Source organism: Aotus nancymaae, unplaced genomic scaffold, assembly GCF_030222135.1.
Source record: "Aotus nancymaae isolate 86718 unplaced genomic scaffold, 86718_ANA_hifiasm-v0.15.2.pri h1tg000098l, whole genome shotgun sequence".
NCBI classification, from domain to species: domain Eukaryota; kingdom Metazoa; phylum Chordata; class Mammalia; order Primates; family Aotidae; genus Aotus; species Aotus nancymaae.
This window is the reverse complement of record NW_026988513.1, coordinates 2248570-2262446: the sequence shown is the minus strand read 5'-3', so window position 1 is coordinate 2262446 and position 13877 is coordinate 2248570.

The window sequence follows — 13877 nt, the reverse complement described above, 5'->3', positions numbered from 1 at the left end:
CTCTCTCTTTCGTTCTTTTCTTGCTCTGTTGCCCATGTTTGTCCTTCCACCATGAGAATGGGATGCGAGAGCCACGCCTGGGAAGGTTTTATGTCCTTCAGCTCTGGTAGGGCCTGTGATCAGTGCTGGTTGGCTCATCTCTCTGTGCCTGGTGCTAAACCCACAGTGGATATTCAGAACCTCCATTCTGAATGAATGAACGCGTGAATACAATCTACCGAGTGATATTATAAGTAAAGAAAAACATACTGAGTGACCCCCACTCTTGGCTTTAAAAGGAAATTAAAAGAATAGGCAGGAGCTGTGGCTCATACCTGTAATCCCAGCACTTTGGGAGACTGAGGCAGGCAGATCACGAGGACCGGAGATCGAGACCATCCTGGCTAACATGGTGAAACCCCATCTCTACTAAAAATACAAAAAATTAGCCGGGCATGGTGGTGCGTGCCTGTAATCCCAGCTACTTGGGAGGCTGAAGCAGGAGAATGGCTTGAACCTGGGAGGCGGAGGTTGCAGTGAGCTGAGATCACACCACTGCACACTGCACTCCAGCCTGGGTGACAGAGCAAGACCCCATCTCAAAAAAAAAAAAAAAGAAAAAAGAAAAGAAAGAATATTAGTAGAAGAGAATAAGCCACGCCATTTTGAAACAGAGCTTCCTGGAGGGCGTGAAACTTGACACGTGACACTGCACATTCACAGTTTACAGCCCTGTGTTAGTATCGTGCAATAGAACACATGTGTTTTCCTGTGAGGTGTCAAACAAGTAGGAAGTGGCAATGGAATGACAGCTCTTTTGTGTGTTTAGTGACTTAGAAGTCTTTCTTAGAACTTTTCATGTCTGTTTCAAGATAGTGATATCAATAAGGAGCGACCAATGTGGACAGAGAGGCCTATTTGCATTCTCATAGCCATGGCCCTAAAATCCAAAGAAAGTTTCTAATGGCGAGTCATGGCATTTTAGAGCTAAACTGAGCCTGTCCTAGCCTCTCATTCTTTGCCCTAATTTTACAAAAGAGGTTCAACTACTTGCTTCAGGTAGAGACAGAGGGGACCCTCAGCTCAGTGTTTTGATGAATCTTGAGCTTCAGTTGTCACCAAAGCCATGTGTGGATGGCATCGAAAGCTGCACGTTCCTTCCGAGCTGAAGAGGAGCCCTGAGCGCAGACTCAGAAATGCGGACCATCCGTGGTCGGATATCTGCTGAGCGTCCATAATCTGGACAAGCCCACAGCAGAGCTTTGTGTATTTGCTGTTTTGTGGCTTCTACTGTGATGGTATTCTGACCTGAATCGTGCTAGAACACCTCACTCTCCCAGGTCTGGCTAACAAGTGCTGTGTCAAAGCTAGGATGCATGGGTCTGAGCCTTGCCAGCCCAGGGCCAGGGCCTCAAAGAGGTCACAGGTTTATACTGACATTGTCTGCCAGGCAGGCAGCATATGGAGACATAGTGGTGGGAGAGCTGTCTTTTTTGTTTTGTTTTGTTTTTTCTTTTTGAGACACAGACTATCTCTGTTCCCCAGGCTAGAGTGCAATGGCGTGATCTCGGCTCACCGCAACCTCTGCCTCCTGGTTTCGAGTGATTCTCCTGCCTCAGCCGCCCAAGTAGCTGGGGTTACAGGCACCGACCACCACCATGCCCAGCTAATTTTTGTGTTTTAGTAGAGACGGGATCTGTTTTGTGTTTTAGCAGAGATGGGGACCATATTGGCCAGGCTGGTCTCGAACTCTTGACCTCAGGTGATCCTCCACCTCAATCTCTTAAAGTGCTAGGATTACAGGCGTGAGCCACCGCGCCTGGGCGAGAGCTGTTGTATTTTATGTCAAATTGTATTTATTTGATATATGCCTCTATAAATTTGTTACATATTAATTTTAATATTAAATTATATTTAACATACATCATACACACGTTTGTGATAGTGTTATCCTTTCCATAGTTTATCTATTTCATATCTCATGGGGCCTTTTTAAGAAAAGGAATCTTTGACATTAAAAAAAAGTGAGCTGATCATGATCTTAAATCAATAAAATCAACAATCTGTAAATTTTAACTTAGATCTAAAATTCCTTGAAGAATAAAGTTCATAAGAAATTTCTCAGCATAACAATTCCACTCGTGTTATTGAAGAACAACATATACATTTACAAAGTCAACACATTCTCCTCTAAAAGACTAAATGTGTGCTAGAAAAAAATACTTCCTGGAGAAGCTGTTTCCTTTTTGAAATAATTTGATCTTTCTCTGACTGTCTTTGGTTGACTAATCATGAGAAATCTCCCCTTGATGTGGTAATTCTGACACTGTCTCCGTGGGGAAAAGGAAACTTCCAACTTCTCTTTAAGAGAAAGTCAGTGCCTCAAACAGATAATCACTTCCCTGGAAGAACATCTCCTCAGAAGTGGATTTTTTTAAGTTTAAAAAGTTAACTTTGTAATATTTAAAAATGGAAATTGCTGCTAGATTTGATACACTTACGCGGGAAGCCCAGTTATACCTTCATCACCATTCATTGGGCTGATTTCTTAGTTCAAGCCTCAGGTGGGAACGGGAAGTGCTAATAATTTGGCCTCCAGGAAGACCCCCACGCTGACCAGCACACATCCAAGTCCTCCGCTTCTCCAAAACTAATCCTGGCATACCTTGATTTCAGCCTTGCCAAAGCCCTGCAGAACTATTATGTAAGGTTATTGGCTAATCTTTGTTTGCTCACTTTTAAATGTCTTTGATGCCTAAGAAAGATCAAACCCAGTGTTGTTGGGGGTTGAGAAGGTAAATTTACCACACCTCTGCCAGTTACGGCTTTAGGACCAGGTACAGAAAGCAGATACAAGTCAGTGTATTCGCTTTATTTCTGGTAAGGCTGGCTTAAAAAATCTCCAGCTGGACCCAAGGTCCCAGTGGTCTTCCACTGAACTTACACAGGCCCGCCCACCCCCAGGCAGGACAGCTGTGGGCCTCCCCCTTCCGCAAGGGCTGCACCTGGCTCCTTGGGCTTACCCCATGGAGGGGAGGAGGGCAGGAGGGCAGGTGCATCCTGTGACCCCGCTGTTCTGAAAAATGATGAGAGAGAGAAAAAGCACAACAAGGGGAGGGGAGTGGTGAACCTTTACAGGGTGACCCCAACCCTTCAGAGCAGCAGAATTAGTCATCTCTACTGAAGAGCTAGAAACGGGTAAGGAGAAGGAAAAAGTTACTTCCAATGTCTGAATGGTCAGGCATTTCGTCTTCCCTGGCCGAGGCAGGAGCAGGTGGGGACAAGGAGGCCAAGTCTCCCTTTGGGTGGTCACTCCAGTGGGTCACTGCGAATGCTGCTGTGCACACTAGACTTTGCCGAGTGTAGCTTTGCCCATAAGCCATCAAACTTTGAAAGCCCAGAAAAGGTTTTGTTTGATTTTATTTTATAACTTCAATATGTATTTTAGATTCAAGATGTACATGTGCATGTTTGTTACATGGGATTATTGCACGATGCTGAGGCTTGGGGGTGTGAATGATCCCATCACCCAGGTAGTGAGCATAGTACCCAACTTAGCTTTTCAGCCTTGCCCCCTCCCTCTCTCCTGCTTCTAGGAGTCCTCGGTGTCTGTCATTCCCATCTTTATGTCCATGTGTACCCAATGCCCAGTGCTTAGTTCCCACTTATAAGTGAGAACATGAGGTATTTGATTTTCTATTCGTGCGTTAATTAATTCACTTAGGATAATGACCTCCAAACGCAAAGAACTTTTTTTTTTTTTGGTGTGGGCGGGTTAGAGGTAGGGTTGTGCTCTGTCGCTCACTACAGCCTTGACCTCCTGGGCTCAAGCAACCCTCTTGCCTCAGCCTCTTGAGTAGCTGAGACTACAGGTGCATGCTGCCATGCCTGCTTAAGTTTTTATTTTTTACTTTTGTAGTGACAGGGTCTTGCTATGTTGTCCAGGCTGGTGTCAAACTCTTGGCTTCAAATGGTCCTCCTGCCTCAGCCTCCCAAAGTACTGGGATTACAGATGTGAGTCATTGCACTTGGCCAAGTTCATTCTTTTTAATGGCTGCATAATATTCCATGAAGTATATGTACCACATTTTAAAAATTTGCTTCACAGTTGATGGGCATCATTTAAAACTTCAGTGATGAAGTTTTAAATGATGATTTGAAAACTCTGTGAAAGCTGTTACATCTCACCTCTTCAATAAACACTCTGTTCCCAGTACTGCCAGCATGGTCTCACCAACAGAGGCAATGAGCTGAGCTCCAGCCTCAGAGCAGACTAGGCACCAGCAAAGACGAACAGGACTGGGGACCCAGTACCCCTCTGTGGGCATGAGGGCAGGCCGTCGCTTCTTCCTCTCCCCTTCCCTTTCCGTGCTGCTGACACTGGTGCCTGTTTTGTTTTGGGAGTTTTTCCATGTTGCTTGTCCCTAACATCAAAATTACAAGCTAAGAAGCTGAAGACAGAAGACTTTCTTTCAAATTGGTGTTAGAATTCTTTCAACAGTTATTTATTGAGCACTTACCATATGCTATTCTAGTAGCTAGACATGCAGCACTAAACAAAATAGAATTTACATTCTGGTGGAAGAAAACCGTGGTGACTGAGTAATTAATCTTTGGAGAGAATTTCACGTATGTATACATTGACCTTTTCTGTGCTTCCACATAAATCAAGCTTGTCCAACCCATGGCCTGTGGGCCAAGTGTGGCCCAGGATGGCTTTGAATACGGCCCAACACAAACTTGTAAACTTTCTTAAAACATTATGAGATTTTAAAATCTTTTTGCAATTTTTTTTTTTAGCTCGTCAGCTATAATTAGTATTAGTGTGTTTCATGTGTGGTCCATGACAATCCTTATTCCAGTGTGGCCTAGGGAAGCCTAAAAATTGGACACCACTGCATAAATGAATATGTTAACAAGGCACGTTACAGTTAATTTGAGGATTCTTCATTGAGACAGTTCTTCAAGGGACAATTACTATAAGAAGGCATAGGTGACAAGTCACAGACACCAACAAGAGTTACACAGTGGATTTATTGACCATCTAGGCTGTGCGACAGACACTTTCATTGTAAGGCTTACTACATTTCAGGAAAAATATTACAACCACAGACTGATTGCTCTTTAATGGTCAAAAATAAACTCCAAACTCACATCTTGGTTTTGTTTTAACCAGGTAGCTAAAAAGCAAAAATGAAAGTTTAGACAAATATTATTGAGGTGAAAGATACATAACAGAAAATACACCGTTTTAACAATAAGTGTACAGTTCAGCAGCATTAATCACATTCATATTGTTGTGCAACCATCACCACTTGCCATTGCCAGGACTTTTTTCATCTTTCTGAACTGAAACTCTAACAAACAATAACTCCTCCTTCCCTCCGCATTAGAGCCGCTAACAAGGACCATTCTGCTTTCCGTCTCCATGAATTTGCCTGATCCAGGCACCCCACATAAGCGGAATTGTGTATTTGTCTTTTTGTGACGAGTTTATTTCACTTAGCATAATGTCTTCAAAGTTCATCCATATGTAGCATGTATCAGAATTGTATTCCTTTTTAAGGCCGAATGATATTCCACTGTATGCATATACCACATTTTGTTTATCCATTCATATACTGATAGACATGGGGTGTTTCCATCTTTTGGCTATTGAGAATAAATCTGCAATAAACACTAGATACAAGTAGCTGGGTCCCTGCTTTCAATTCTTGGGTTACATATGTAACAGTGGAATTGCTGGGTAATGTGGCAATTTTACACTTAAACTTTGAAGGAACCACCAAACCGTTTTCCCTAATGACTGCACCATTTTAAATACCTGCCATCAATGTACAAGTGCTTCAATTTCTCTACATTTGTAAACATTTATTTTGTAATATTTGTAAACATTTATTTTGTGGTTTTAAAATTATAGTCGTCCTAGTAGCTGTAAAGTGGTGTCTCACTGTGGTTTTGATTGGCATTTTTATAATGACTAATAATATTGAGATTAACGTGCTATTTGCAAATCTTCTTGGAGAAATGCCTATTCAGGTCCTTTTTGTTGTTGAGTGCTAAGAGTTATTTATATATTCTGAATATTAATCCCGTTTCAGACATATGGTTTGAAAATATTCTCTCCCATTCTGTAGTTGTCTTTTACTTTATTGATAATGTCCTTTGATATACAAAAATTTTGATGAAGCCTAATTTATCTACTCTTTCATTTCTTGTGCTTCTGGTATCCGGAGAATCTACTATTGAACTTGAGATTACAACGGCTTATTCTGATGTTATCTTCTAAGAGTTTTTTCTTAAGACTTTATTATTTTAGAGGAATTTTAGGTTCACAGCAAAATTAGGTGGACGATACAAAAATTTCCCATGTGCCTTTTATCCAAAGTATGCACAGCCTCTCCCATTATATTAAAATCACTCATGAGAGTGGTACATACAATTGATGAACCTATCCTGTCACAGCATAATCACTCAAGGTTCATAGTTTACCTTAGCATTCACCCTTTGCGTTGTATATGCTCCAGGTTTGAACAAATGTATTCATCATTGCAGTGTTATACAGGATCTTTTCACTGTCCTAAAAAAATCTTCTGCGTCTTCAAAACAAAGGTAAGTGTTTACAGCTACAGATTGACCTTTGAGCGTTGCTTTTGTTACGTTCATAAGTTTGGGCATGTAAGAGTTTAGCTTTTAATCATCTCAGAGTATTTGCTAATTTTCATTGTAATTACTTATTTGATCCATTGGTTGTTTAAAAGTATGTAATTTAATGTCCACATAATTGTGACTTTTCCATTTTTCCTTCTGCTCCTGGTCTCTAGCTTCATTTCACTGTGGCTGAAGGAGATACTTTGTATATTTTCTTTTAAAATTCGTTGAAACCTGTTTTGACTCAACATATGATCATAGAAAATGTTCCAGCAGCGTTTGAGAAGAATGTGTCTCCTGTTTACATTGCGTGGAGCGCTCTGTACATGTCGATTAGATCTAATTGTTTATTATGTCGTTCAAGTTTTCTATTTGTTTACGTATCTTTTGGCAAGTTGTTCTATTAAAAAAAGGGGGGCATTCAAATTTCCGACTATTCTTGAAGAACTCAATCTCTCTTCAATTCCATTACTTTACTTCATATATTTTGAGGCCCTGTTGTTTGATGCATATATGTTTATAATTGTTATGTCTTTCTAAATGAATTTATGCCTACACTTTTGCCAACACAAGTCTTGCTCTCAAACATTTTCATCTCTGCTAATGTTCTTGGTTCTTGAATTTTCATTATTATGAGTGCAATTGAGCATCTTTTCACATGATTAAAAGTCATTTTTTTCTTTTCCTATAAACTTTTTGCTCATAGCCTTAGCTCATTTTTTTAATTTTATAATTATTGTTACACATCACCATTATTTTGTTATTGTTATAATAACATAATTATGTTATCTTAATTTACTAGAAAAGTTACTCCTTAATTCCAATGTACTTTGTAAATATTAATCTCCTAATATGCCATTTGTTCCTTGACTTGTTCATAATAGCTCTGCCATGCAGAAATACTTGATTTTCATGTATTCGAATTTATAAAAATTTTCTGAGTTTTGTATAATAACCGAGGATTCTTCATTCAAAGGTTTTGAAACATTTTTCCTCAAATGATTTTAGCATGTTTCTTTTTTTTCATTTTTTTTACCTGTTATTAATTTCTTCAGAATGTATGCTGATACATAGTGTAAAGGAGGGATCTATATTTACTCACCTTTCTGGATGGCTTTCTAGTTATCCCAAACCACATGGTAACAAGTATATTCAATTAGCTTTGATATGATCTAATTGTGAAAACAATGTGTTGTTTCTGCTAAAGTCGGCTTCCACTCACCAGAGCATTTTCTAATGTAAGACAATGAAGCTGTGTTCCATATTTTGTTACCAAATCTGTCCTTAGTAGAAAAGACATCTAAGGATTCCTAGGTCAGCAAGGTAGATAATTTGTCAAAAGGTCAATATTCCTGTTTATTCCATTCTAACCTTTGGTTCCAGGTTAGGAAATGGGCTTGCTATAACCTGGACTCAATCTGCACTTCATTTCAATGATTGTGTCTTTATTTTTCCAGCTTTGAGTGGGCCTTGCCTTGAAAACCTGTTAGGTATCATTAGGTTTCGTTTTTTTTTTCTTTTTTCTTTTTTAATGAATGAGGAACGCATCCCATCATAATCTGCTGTGAGACCACCCCAAGATCAACCATCTGTTTACTGAGTTGTCTCTCTGAATGTTTTCTATTCCTATTATAATGCGCTACCCATCTAGAAGAAAATATTTATAAATCACATATCCGGTAAAGAACCTCTATCTGGCATATAAAGAACTCTTAAAGTTAAGGAAACAAACATCCCCATTGAAAATGGTAAGTGTTTACAGACATTTGAACAAAGATGATCGTATGAATGGCAAATAAGCACAGAAAAGATATTCAACATTATATGTCATTAGGGAATAAGACACCACTTGACACCTATTTAGGATATTTCATATTATGGATGCTGACCAAATGAAGTATTGGTGAGGATGCAGAACAGCTGGGACTCTCATTAATTACTAGAAGGAATATGAGTTAAACACAGTCAAATACAAACTTGCTATATGATCCAGGCATTCAACTTCTAGTTATTTGCCCAAGAGAAACAAAAGCATAAGATATGTGCAAAAATATTTATGGCAATTTTATGTGTAAATAAATTTACACATAAATTTGAAACTACTTAAATGTCCATTAACAGCTGCATGGATAAATAAATTGTAGTATATTCATACATCCAAAGGAGTATTTTCTGCTCAATGATAACAATGAATTAAGTATTAATACGTGCAGCAACATAAATAAATCTCAAAATAAGTATGCTGACTAAAAGCAAGCAAACAGAAAGAGTGAACAAAGTACATTATTCCATTTATATAAACTCCAGAAAATACAAACCACTCAAGAGTTGGTATTGAGTCAGCTGGGCACAGTGGCTCACGCCTGTAATCCCAGCACTTTGGGAGGACCAGACAGGTGGATCACTTGAGCTCTCCTGAGCTTGGTCTTGAGCTCTCCTGGTCTTCCAGACCAGCCTGGGTAACATGGTGAAATCCTGTTTCTATTAAAAATACCAAAAAGAATTAGCTGGGCATGGTGGCACATGCCTGTAATCTCATCTACTTGGATGGCTGAGGCAGGAGAATTGCTTGAACCCAGGAGGCAGTGGTTGCAGTGCCTGGAGACCGCACCACCATAGTCCAGCCTGGACAACAGGGCGAGATCCTATCTCAAAAAAAAAATGAATAAATAAGTTGGTACTGAGTCGATATGCAATGGGGGAACCACTGGAAGGTGTTGCCCATGGTGCTATGTTTTAGGGCTCTCTGGAATTAAATGTAAAACTGCATTCATGAAACTGTTATTTCTGAGGAAAAAATCTTTTTTTTTAAATTATACTTTAAGTTCTTATACTTTTTTTAAAAGTTATACTCTAAGGGGTACATGTGCAGATCGTCCAGGATTGTTACGTAGGTACACACATGCCATGATGGTTTGCTGCATCCATCCCCCCGTCATCTACATTAGGCATTTGTCTTCATGTTATCCCTCCCCAATCCCCCACCCGCTGCTATTCCTCCCATAAACGCCCCACTCCCCAACAGAGCCCAGTATGTAATGTTCCCCTCCCTGTGTCCATGTGTTCTCATTGTTCAACATCCACTTATGAGTTAGAACATGCGCTGTTGGATTTTCTGTTCTTGTGTCAGTTTGCTGAGAATGATGGTTTCCAGCTTTATCCATGTGCCTGCAAAGGATATGAAATCACCCTTGTTTTTATTGCGGCACAGTACTCCATGGTGTATATGTGCCGTATTTTCTTTATCCAGTCTATCATTGATGGGCATTTGGGTTGGTTCCAGGTCTTTGCTATTGTAAACAGTGCCGCAGTGAACATACATGTGCATGTGTCTTTATAATAGAACAATTTATAATCCTTTGGGTATATACCCAGTAATGGGATTGCTGGGTCAAATGATATTTCTATTTCTAGATCCTTGAGGAATCACCATGCTGTCTTCCACAATGGTTTCACTAATTTACACTCTCAGCAACAGTGTAGAAATGTTCCTATTTCTCCACATCCTCTCCAGCATCTGTTGTCTCCAGATTTTTTAATGATCACCATTCTAACTGGCGTGAGATGGTATCTCAATGTGGTTTTGATTTGAATTTCTCTAATAACCAGTGATGATGAGCTTTTCTTCATATGTTTGTTGGTGCATAAACGTCTTCTTTTGAAAAGTGTCTGTTCATATCCTTTGCCCACTTTTTGATGGGGTTGTTTGTTTTTTTATTGTAAATTTGTTCAAGTTCTTTGTAGATTCTGGATATTAACCCTTTGTCAGATGGGTAGATTGCAAAAATTTTGTCCCATTCTGTTGGTTACTGGTTTCTTTTGCTGTGCAGAAGCCCTTAAGTTTAATTAGATCCGATTTGTCTATTTTGGCTTTTGTTGCCCTTGCTTTTGGTGTTTTAGTCATGAAGTCCTTGCCTAGGCCTATGTCCTGAATGGTATTGCCATTCCTCCTTGGGAAAACTAGAATGAACTCTGTGTACTGGTGGTACTGTATCAGACTTGGAGACATCAGTATGAATTCAGGTTAGCCTAATGCAGATGGACAGATGTAGAATAATTATAGCCATGTGTGTGTACATGAGTTAGTATACAATTTACATCCTAGGTCTGCCTGTTGAGAGGACCTTGAGGCAATGAGCCCCCAGTAGCAATGAGCATACCCAGGGCCAAGGTCTTAATTTCTTTCTAATCATTCTTCAATAAAAGGAACCAGGGATCCTCGGAGAAATGACTGACTATGGGACTGACAGGGAAAATACAAGGTAGACCCAGAGTATCTCGTAGTGGCAGCAAGAAAAGAAGTACCAAGAGTCAAAGCAATCGGGGTGCGACCAAGGGACACAGGAGCCAGTTTGGAAGAGCTCCCAACTGCCAAAGCTGAAACCATTTCAACAAGAAAATAGAGAACATAGTATTGAATTATAACTAAAGTGTAAAATAAACATTGTGAGTCCATACTAATATAGATAAACTGCATAAACAAATAAATACGTAAGACAAATCTTTCGTATAAAAGGATTACAGATAATTATGTAATACCTTGCCCTCCAGAGGATGTCTTAGTCCTCCCTCCCCATGTCTGCCCCCTTTTGCATGTGGAGCTTTGCTGGATGGCTGCTTCTAAAGACTAGAGTACACCACATTTTGTTTCCCCATGTAGTCATCAATGTGCCTTTGGGTTATTTCTATTTTTGACTAATTTTGAATAATACTGCTATGAACATGGTTATAAAAATATCTATTTGTGTCCCAGCTTTCAGTTCTTTTGTGTATCTATGCAGAAGTAGAATTTCTGGATCATATGGTAACTCCACGCGTAATGTTTTGAGGAACGGCCAAGCTGTTTCCTACAGCGGCTGCGTCATTTTATATTCCCACCAGCAATGCGCAAGAATCCCCATTTCCCTGCCTCCTTGCCAACACTTGTTTTTGTTTTCTATTGCTTTTATATTTTTTACAATAGCCATCCTAATGAGTGGGAAGTAGTGTTTCATTGTGGTTTTCATGCGAAATTCTCTAATAATTAGTGATGTTGAACATCTTTTTATGTGCTTATCAGCCATCTGCATATCTTCTTTGGATAAGTATCTGTTCAAGTCTTTGGCTCATTTTGAAATTGGGTTGTGTGATTTTTGTTATTGTTCTTTCTATAGTCTGGGTACTAAACCCCATTAGATATGGGATTTGCAAATATTTTCTCTTATTAAATGGGTGGCCCTTTTAACTGTAATTTTAGTGTTTTTAGGCAAAAAAAAAAAAAGTTTTTAATTTTGATAGAGTACAATTTGTCTATTTTTCTCTTTTGTTGCCCATGATTTTGGTGTCATATCTAAGAAATATTTACCAAATCAAATGTCATGAAAACTTTCCCCTGTGTTTTCTTAATTTTATAGTTTCAGTTTTTATATTTAGGACTTTGATTCATTTGGAGTTAATTTTTGCATATGATGTTAGGTAAGAGTGTAACTTCTTCTTTTTTTTTTTTTTTTTAACATGGATTTTCAGGTTCCCAACACCATTTGTTGAAAAGATTTATTTTCCCCTTGAATGCTTTTGGCATCCATGATGAAAATCCTATGTCCATATGTGTCAGGGTTTGTTTCTGGGCTTTCTATTATACTCCAAGGGCCTATGTATCAGTTTTTATGTCACTACTTATTGATTACCTTAGCTTTGTAGTAAGTTTTGAAATCAGAAAGTGTGAGTGCTCCAACTTGATATTTCATTTTATGAGATTTTTGCTGGCTATTCAGGGTCCCTTAAGTTTTGTATGAATTTTCGGAGTTTTCTATTTCTCAACATAAAACAATGTTAGGATTTTGATAGAGATGTCATTCAATCTGTGGATCATCACTTGGGGGTAGTATTGATATCTTAACAGTATTAAGTCACAATCCATAAATATGGGATGTCTTTCCATTTATTTAGCCCTAATTTCTTTTCAACGAAATTTTATAGTTTTCAGTGCACACATCTTTCACCTCCTTGGTTAATTCCTAAGGATTTAATTTTTTTTAATGCTGTTATAAATGGAATTGTTTTTTAATACTCATTCTGAATTGCTCATTGTAAGTGTATAGAAAAGCAAATAATTTTCATGGTTGATTTTGCATTCTGCAACTTTGCTGAATTTTTTATATTAGTTGTGTGTGTGTATGTATGTGTGTATAATCTTTAAGGTTTTATATAAGATCATGTCATCTACAAATAGGAAGAATTTTACCTATTCCTTTCCAAATTAAATGCTTTTTATTTCTTTTTCTTGCCTGAGTTCTGTGGCTATGCTATGGACTAAGTGTGTCCTCCCCAGATGTATTTGTTGAGACCTAATCTGAATTGTGATGGTAATGAGAGATGTTGTTTAGCCATGAAAAAGGGTTAAACTTTGTCAGATGTTTTTTCTGCATCAATGGAAATTATTATGTGGGATTATTTCCTTTATTCTGTTAATGTCGTGTATTTCATGATTGATTGCCATATGTCGAAGCATGTTTGCTTTGCAGGACTAAATTTCATTTGCTTACTGTGTATGATCCTTGTAATATGGTGCTGAATTTGATTTGGCAGTATTTTATCGATGAGTCTTACATCGCTATATATAATGACTACTCATCTATAGTTTTCTTCTCACATTCTTGCCTGGTTTTGGTATCAGAGCAATGCTGTCCTCTGAATAAGCTAGGAAGTATTTCTTGCTCCTAAATTTTTTTTTAGAGTCAGAAAGGATTGATGTTTTTTCTCCTCTTAACATTTGGTAGAATCTGTCAGTAAAGCCATCTGGTCCTGGGCTTTTCTTTGATTGGAATTTTTTAATTTATGTATTTATTTTTAAGTTTTTTATTATTGATTCAATCTTCTCCCAAGTTATAGGTCTATTAAAATGTTTTATTTCTTTATGACTCAGTCTTGGTAGATTTTGCATCTCTAGAATTTTGGCCATTTTGTCTAGGTTGTCTAATTTATTGGTGTACAAGTGTTCACGGTACTCTCTTATAATTCTTCATATTTCTGAAAAATCGGTAGTAATGCGTCCACTTTCATTTCTGATTTTAGTCATCTGAGTGTCTCTTTTTCTCTTAGTCAATCTTGCTAAAGCTTTTGTCAATTTTGTGATCTTTTTGAAGAACCAACTTTTGGCTTCACTGAGTTTCTCTATTGTTTTTCTATTCTCTATTTCATTTTTCTCTGCTCTAATCTTTATGATTTCCTTCCTTCTGCTAGCTTTGGGGTTCGTTTGTTCTTCTTTC